Source organism: Phallusia mammillata, chromosome 6 (genome assembly GCF_965637545.1).
Source record: "Phallusia mammillata chromosome 6, kaPhaMamm4.hap1.1, whole genome shotgun sequence".
In the NCBI taxonomy this organism is placed as follows: domain Eukaryota; kingdom Metazoa; phylum Chordata; class Ascidiacea; order Phlebobranchia; family Ascidiidae; genus Phallusia; species Phallusia mammillata.
In genome coordinates, this window is record NC_137257.1 from 23,118,610 (window position 1) to 23,127,563 (window position 8,954).

Here is an 8,954-nt window from a genome sequence, read left to right on the forward strand (position 1 = left end):
TTCTTGTTTCGTCATTTATCCGCAGTTGTTCGAAGGCCCGCTTACACCTCTTCTTTGTTTCGTGGCTGTCTGTGTCAGGGTTGCCAAAGCTTGGGTTTTGCCCCAAGATCTTGGGTTTTTACTTGACGTCTTGGGTTCTTGGGTTTTATTTTGAAAATTATAGCAATTCTTGGGTTTTGAGTCTTATTGATGAAATAAAAATATAAGAACTTTTTTAACGAGAAAAGTTTTTCGGGTAGCTGCACTGTTTAGGCCATTTTCTCCCTTTTCTAGACCTTTATTCTTTCTAGATAAGTATACAGTGAAAGCAATCGTTACACTTAAAAATGCAAATAAATCAATGCTCGTTAAACATAAAAACTGCTAACCATCAAAGAAGTTTTAATGCTTCTAAATATACTGTATACATTATACTAATTTTATAAAAAAGAAAACAGATGATGATCATCAAACAGCCAAGAGTGAACTGGCGATTGCTGCATATTTTATTGAGCATAATATTCCCTTTGCTTGCATTGAGCATTGCCTACCAGTTTGTGAAGTTGCATTTCCGGACTGTAAATTGTCAAACATTTGTCAATGAAACGAGTAAATTTCCTAATTAATTGCATTTCTAACCACATTTTGTAATTTCTTGGGTTATTTTGCTGTGAGTCTTGGGTTTTGTTGAAATTCTCATTGGCAGCCCTGGTCTGTGTCCGTAGAGTTCAACTTGGTAAAACCCATCAGTTTGGAAAGTTTCTCCACGCCAGTCTTTAGGTGCTTCTGTACGTCTTCGTTCATGAGCATGTCCAAATTCTCAAGGCTGGCTGAAAGTTTTACTCCAAAGTAGCGAGAAATTCGCTCCACGCGATGCTTGGTCGGTTGAGCCATTCGCAAGTGTACGGGTGGAGGCGAGCCGCGAACGACGCATCCTCGGTTGCTTCCCCGCCCTGGACGGCCAAACCATAGGGTCTGATGAAATCCTTGGGGAAGTGATGAAAGAAGGGTACACCTTGCTTTTTGGAAGGACTCGTGTCAGTTGCTGGTGCTTGCCTCTTTCTTGACATCTTGTTTGAATTCAATTCTCTTTTCGTTTGCAATTCTCTTTTAATAAAAAAGCAATGACAACGTTCTGTCTGTCGCAAGTATTTATATTTCTGCGAGTTGTCGAAAATGGCAAGGTAGTTAGGCGATTACAGCAGCGGTTCCCAACCTTTCTGATGCAGTGATCCACAATAACATTTCCGAAGTTGCAGCGACCCCAAGTGTAAAAACTAATAAGCTGTGTATTATAACTTACTTCTAACAGTTCGAAAACTTATGGCACAATGTTTTTTTATTTACAAATTTTGGTTATCTCACCAGATCTGAAATCCGTGGAGCAGTCTTTGCAAGAGCACAACGCAGGTCATCTTCTGCAACAAGTCTGCTCCTGTATTTTGGTGATTTGATGACCAATAAGCTTGAAAAGCCAGTTTCACAAAGGTATGTTGTTGGGAAAGGAAGAATCAGGCGCAATGCGGTTTCAGACAGAATAGGATATGACTGCAAACACTTGATCCAAAATTTGGTAACCGACATAGCGGAAAAATCAGTTTTTGCAGCATCGCTGGTAATGAGTTTAATGAACTCCTCTTGTGCATTCTCAGGAACATCTTCAACTTTCATGGTAAATGGGCTTCTAGCAAGGGCAAATGGTGTGTCAGGTAATTCAGGAAAATTACTTGAAATTTCTTCTTCAAGGATTTTAAAGTGTTCTTTGATAGAACGTATTGTTCCATTCATTATTTCCTGTTCAATATCATTTTCCTCAAAATACGTGGATAAATTCGACAACATGTAAATTTTATTTTCATCCAATTTTTTTTGCCAAAGTTGAAGTTTCAACTTGAATGCTCGGACCTTTTCTGACAAATCTAGGCATGTTGCATTTGGTCCTTGGAGAGACATATTTAACTCATTTAAGATTACAAAGATGTCAACCAAGTAAGCAATTTTGTGAAGTTGGTTTTTGTCGCCAAACAGTGGTTTGGATTTTAGATTCAAAAATGTTTTTAGCTCATCACGAAGATCAAAAACACGTTTCAAAACTTTGCCTCTGGACAACCATCTTACATCAGTGTGAAATAAAAGAACATTATTGGATGCATCCAACTCACCACAAAGTTTTGAAAATAGGCGGCTGTTTAAGGCACTAGCTTTTACAAAATTCACGACACTTACAACATTTTTCATTATATCTTGAAATTCTTGTGGCCGAGTCTTCGTTGCTAACACTTGTCGATGAATCATACAGTGAGTTCCGATGGCTTTCGGTGATAACCAATCGTTGAAACCCAGCATTGCTGGGGCACCGTCTGTGCAAACACCACAAACATTACCCCAAGGAATGTTATGACTTTGCAGAAATGAATCAACCATGTTAAATACATCGCGTGCAGTAGTTGTCGTTTCAAGTGGTTTGCAAAAAAGAAACTCATCTTTGAAATCGCCCTTAAATATATACCTCACGTAAACCAGTAGCTGCGAACAGTTTGCCACATCTGTTGATTCGTCAAGCTGGATACTAAATAATCCAAGCGGAGCTGATTTAATTTCCTGGATTATTTGCTCCAAAATATCAGCAGACATGTCGTCTATTCTTCTACTGACGGTGTTGTTAGACATGGATATTGTATTCAATTTGTTAACATATTCAACTCCAAACATAACTCGAACAATGTCTTTAGTTGCTGGCAGTAGCAAATCCTCGGCAATGGTGTGAGGTTTCTTGGCTTTGGCGATTCTGAGAGACACTAAATATGAAGCTTCAATTGCAGCCATATTTTGCTGTTGGTACTTGCCGCCCAAATCCAGCCTGTTCTTTATTACACTATCAGCTTTGTTCTTAAAATACTGGACGTCCTTGCCCGCAAGTTAGGATGTTTACTGTCAAAATGGCGTTTCATTTTGTTGGGCTTCATCGATTCGGCTGACATAATTTCGTTTCAAATGACACATTGTGGCTTTTCAATTCCTGCTTCAACTATGAATGTAAATCCGTACTTTAGAAATTCCTCACTATACTTTCTTTTCCTAATTTAGTTGACTATTCTAATTAGAGAACACTGGTTTCACCGCGAGAATACACGCAATTTGACATGTGCTGACTTGTGATTATGTATTGTAAATGCAGTATTATTACGTAATACAAGGCAATAATCATCACTTTGTAATCAAGTCTTCAAAAATTAAAGATTTGCCCCTGCTGTAGTACAATGGCGGGAAGGAATGTTAAGCGCTGTTATTTTGTGTTTTATTTGCTTGATACATTTTAAACCAGTGTGTTAGTTTACTGTATATTTTTTGTCTTAAAAATGAGGTGTTCCACGAACTTTTTATTGAGGCTAGTGGCACATGGCCTAAAACAAGTTGGCAACCGCAACCTTAGGCGACCCCGGACAAATCGTCAGGCGACCCAAGTTGGGGTCGCGACCCACAGGTTGGGAACCGCTGGATTACAGCCATAAGGCTGTTGTGGCTGTTGTGATCACCAGTGCATTGTTATCTTTACTTTAAAACTTTCAAAAAAGACACCATAAATCACTTGTTAATTTTTATTTCTCTTCTTTCTGCAAAGCACAGCAACAGTTCCAAAAAACCACTTAAAGGGTTTTTACCATACTTACATTTTCCGCCGGGGTGTCCTGTTTTGGTGCTTACAAAAATGCTGATGTCATTATCTCTATCAGAAATTGTCCTGGATGGGCAATATCTAAACCTCCAACAGCCGCCATGCATACCGACGATAACTGTGCAAATTGTTAAAAGACTCGAAATTTGAGAGGACTGTCTCAACTGCCAACAGAATCAGTCAGTAAATTAGAAAGTAGGAATATATATTTCGCCTAATAATGGCATCATCAGTTCCTGAAAAACGCAATAGATCAACACCAAAATATCAAGAATGTAAAACAAACACAATGTTCTAAGCAACTCAACAACGCGAGTGTCGCCAAACACAAAATCGTTAAAAACCTTGCAAACCCAGCAACGCCTGGAAAGCCTAAAGGTAACACCTGTGAAAAGCTGGCAAGACCTACACCGTGGACAAAAGTAAAGAGAAAAAGGGGGGGTGGCAAAAAGAAACCAAGGCGCTCGCAACTAAAAGTTGCAAACCCAGCAACGCCTGGAAAGCCTTGCCAGCTTTTCACAGGTGTTACCTTTAGGCTTTCCAGGCGTTGCTGGGTTTGCAAGGTTTTTAACGATTTTGTGTTTGGCGACACTCGCGTTGTTGAGTTGCTTAGAACAGTGCTCTTCAACCGGTTATACTGTATACCCAAGTGTATACCACATTAAAACTAGGGTATACGACTGAAGAAAGGTATACGAAGGGAGTACAGCTGTGGTCAGTGTTAAAAATGCAGGAAGACATAGCATGATGGTGACCTATGTGAGACTGACCTGCTTGTTGTAAATATTATTGCGTCAGGTTGGGATTGTTGCGTCAATCATGCGAATTATGAAGCGAATAAGCACATACCTGAAATATCTGTTAAGGTTGAACAATGTACTTTCTGAAATTTTACTTTTAACATCCCTGGAGTAAAGGATTGCGGATACAAAAAAATGTTTTGAGAACAAGTCAACACCACACCACATGTCCAAATCGCTGAAAGAATGTAGCAACAAGCCAGCCATTAAATCAACTTCTTAGGTTTACACACTTTTGTATGCTAAATTTCCTGGACGTAGCACAGGGGGTGCACAACCTTTCCGCTGTGACGGCCGCATCGTAAATCCTTATTAATAGTGCCTGATAGCCAATTTAAATTCTAGCTTGTTACGTAGAACAGTCTAGGGATCAGACTTTACTGTTTATAACGTCACCATCGAAATTGCGACGCTAATGATGCCTGTTTTCACATTGTTTACCCATAATAGGCTTACAAAAAGTCTCAAACATGCGGCTTCTGGGCTGTTAATATTTTTTCCAGCCCCTCAAACTAGTTTTGCAAATCCAAATATTTCAGTTTACATGTTCACGGCCACAGGTTGTCTACTCCTGGCCTTGTATAACAATAATTCACGCGACCAGGCAAGTACCTATTGGCAGACTGTTACTTTCTGTGCACAATTATAAATTGCTATGTGTAAGGTATACAAAGTTGCTTGCAAATTGTAAAAGGTATACAACGGGAAAAAAGGTTGAAGAGCACTGGCTTAGAACATTGTGTTTGTTTTACATTCTTGATATTTTGGTGTTGATCTATTGCGTTTTTCAGGAACTGATGATGCCATTATTAGGCGAAATATATATTCCTACTTTCTAATTTACTGACTGATTCTGTTGGCAGTTGAGACAGTCCTCTCAAATTTCGAGTCATTATCTCTATCATAGACATAATCAATGGGCATAAACACCTTACTGAAATCCACTGTCTATGTGTTATTAACAATGTCACACACTTACTTTATTTAATGGGACTCTTCTTAAGTCTAAAAACACAACGTTGTCATCTATTTTATAAACAGGCATATTTTAAAAAATTGGTCTTACGCTCTCCGTTTGGGGTTCGGTTCAGCCTGCGATATATACGTTAGGCTACCTGAGATAATCATCCAATATAATTTGGTCTTGATAGCTATGCGTAGCTGGTTAAAATAGTATCAACAGGAATAGGTCCAGGTGATTGTATTTCGTCAAATATTTTTGATAAAAAAAAACGAATATAGACAAAAAACAATATGTGTCCCGTTGAGGGAAGTGGACCAATAATTCTTGTAGCACCAAATTCAGGTGGAGAGCTGCATCGCTGCTGTCATCATCGCTCTGATTTGTCGGTGGTGCCTTTGGTTTTTTTGGTTGTTATGCGGTTCACAGCTCGCTTTGTTCGTTTTTTTCCACGTTGCGAAAAAATTCTTTTTTTCTCCACTAATCGCATGAATTCTTTCAAATCATCGCGTATGGATGGGTCATTAACAAAAGACCGTAAATCATATTGTTCCGATGTGTGGGCTTTCCAAAATAGGGTTCAAAGACAGAGATTAGCCTCTTCGCTATCTGACAAAACATAAACCCTTAGACCAGGGGTGGGGAACCTGCGGCCCGCTTGCCTTTTTTAATGTGCCCCCCGTCACAATTTTGTTAACGTGCAGTATACAACATAACAAAAATAAACAATAAAGTGTTTATGTACAAATATTTCCCTGAAATGACTTCGACATTACTGGTAATCTCCCAATTACACATTAGGACGCCAAACTTAAAAAAATTGCTACACATTCAACCACTTGTTGTATTTGTGACGTAGCAGTCATCTCGATTGCCTCTCCCTGTAGCAACAAATCATTTGTCATGTGGTGTTAGTTTTAAACTGATTTAAAAGCTATTAGTGTGGACTCTTATATTGTTATTTAAAATATACCCTTGAAAAAAACACATCGGTATAATAAAGCCAGGGTGTTTCAGAAAGAATGGACAAACTTTTTAGTCGAAATAAGTAAAAGCAAAGAAAAATTCAAATCTGGAGCGATGAAATATCGAACCATTAGTGTGCTTAGGGCATTTTACATGGAATTTAAAAACAAAAAATGTTGTGCAAATCATGCGGCCCGCAGTACTACGTAGGTGCCCCTGCCTTAGACTCCACTTTGTCGGCTTCTGTGGATTGTGTGTCTTGAAGGCGATCCTGCCTTTTTCATTAAGCTATTTTTTACCCGGAATAAAGTTTTGTAAACATTTGTCCTGAATGTTGTTTAGAATATTTTCTACTCTGCTTCTTCTAGTGGTTGGACCAGTTGTCGGTTGTGGAATTTCCAGGTGCAACATCCAATGTATTTGTTCGAATCTGCGCTGTAAGAATACATTTAGAAAAAACGGATTATATTCAGTCCATTTTCGACTGAAATAAGCGTATACTGTTGTTGTTTTTTTCATTCGGTCCCATTTTCAATGTAATTCCTAGCTATGGCTTTTATTTCTGCCAGTGATGGCGGCTCGTGCATTGGTAGCAGTTACTATGTGACTCAACATATCATTTGTTATGAAATAATTTTTTGCTGCCAGGATAATCTATGCCTGCCAAGTACCTGAAATAAAATGCAAAACAGTTTAGTTTGTGTAATAATTACCAATATTCGAATAAATCTTTAGATTACCTTGAGCTACGATAATTTGTAGAAATATTTAGAACTTTACTTTTGAATCAATTCCAGGGTGGGCACAACCTGGCCAGGATGCTCTATGTTGTATTCGTAGTAACAGCGAAAGCAGTAGGCAAGGGTCTCAAAAAGTTGTCGGTTAAAATCAACTTCAATCCTTCACACACAACTATTTCTGCCCCCATTCCATAAAAATGTTTTTTTGAGCACACATTTAAAAATAATCGTAACATCTTACCAATGACGGCCAGAAAAGGAGCTGCTGACAGTTTATCCAAATTCTCTTGTAAGGTTGTGCATCATTCTTTAATTTGCAGATATAGTTTAAAACAGGCAAAACAAATGTTTTTCAAGATCCAAAAATATTATTTCCTTGCAAATAGTTCAGTTTGAGAGCAGTTTATGTCTCTTGATTAAGTAGTGGTTTGTACACAGAGATTTGTTACATATACATCCAAATGAATTTAGGCATTCACCTGTTTTTAATGCAACTGGCTGTTGTAAACCAGCCATTTATGGCTATAGAGCAGGGGTTCCCAACCTTTTTACGATCCCGTACCATCTGGACGCTCTGCACTGCCACACGTACCACCATAGAGCACTAATGTGCTCTACAGCAGTGGTTCCCAACCCAAAGTTGGGTCGCCTGAACATTCTGTTGGGTCGCTTGTTATAGTGACCATTACAGCATCTACTTTTTGACGCCTCGTAGCGTTACTTTTATATTACCTAGTCCTAGGGCTTTAAATTAAATTATTGCCCAATAATAAACTTCATCACAACTTGTCGTGATAATGCTTAAAACTGTTTGTGACGTCATAAAGTGGTGTGTTAGCTCACAGTAGAGCGTTGTCTGGCTAATAATGCTTCGATTCAGCTCCGAGTTCGGGCTAAATGGAAATGTTTGGTCGAAAAAAACAACAGCGTTTATTCGTTATAAGGTTATTGATTTGCTAGACCGGCGTAGTAATCTTTAAAAAGCTTTCCGAATTTACAGACACAAAATTCCACCAAAAAACATGTCCATGGGTCGCGAGAAACCACAAAACTAAATTTTTGTAAGTATTTGGGTCGCGTTAAAAAAAGGTTGGGAACCACTGCTCTACAGTGCTCTATGGTACCACTTCTTGCAGAACAACTAATTTGTTTGAATCATATTTCATTCAACGCTATCTTAAGCACCAAAACAGCAGATATATCTATCAACAGCAATCATTTGACATAATTAACGCCCACTGTGCCGCAGCGTTGTTCGGCTTTTCATAGCAAGTAGCAACTATGCTTTTTGTTGAGAATTGACATGACCTGTATTTTGAATATCGTAATGATACGAAACAACAGGAATAGTTACGTAACAATGACAATAGGCCTGGGGACTGTTTTTTTGTAAACAAAACCAGACAAACAAAATATTAAGTTGCAAATTGAGGTTTTTGTGAACAAAACAGAAGCTACTCGCGTACCACCTGAAAACCCTTCGCGTACCACCGGTTGGGAACCCCTGCTATAGAGCAAGGAAATATTACTTACAAAAAAGAATTTGGAGAGGAGTTGTTTGTACACTTTCCTCACTGAAGGTTTGGTGCACGTTTTTAATGCTCAGCAAAACACTACCATTAAACTGCTGCATATTTTTAAACTGATTTTAGATAAAGCCACATCGGTACCTGCAAATACATTTTGTCGAGCATTTGCTTTTGGGCATCGTCTTTGTTCGTTAGCAATGAGTGTTGAAAAAGAAATCTGGACTTCATAAAAAGGGCCATTCATTTATCACAGTTTTCACGGTAGCATTTTTGTTAATAAGCTCTCGTTATAGATAATGGTTT

General features: G+C 38.5%; 1 long non-coding RNA gene across 1 annotated transcript; it reads left to right on the forward strand.

Moving 5' to 3' along the window:
* The first annotated feature begins 1,344 nt into the window (after positions 1–1,344).
* Positions 1,345–5,294, forward strand: LOC145234063 (uncharacterized). Its single transcript, XR_013861267.1, has 2 exons — positions 1,345–1,467; positions 2,041–5,294. It is a non-coding gene; the product is annotated as an uncharacterized LOC145234063 (long non-coding RNA).
* The last annotated feature ends 3,660 nt before the right edge of the window (positions 5,295–8,954 follow it).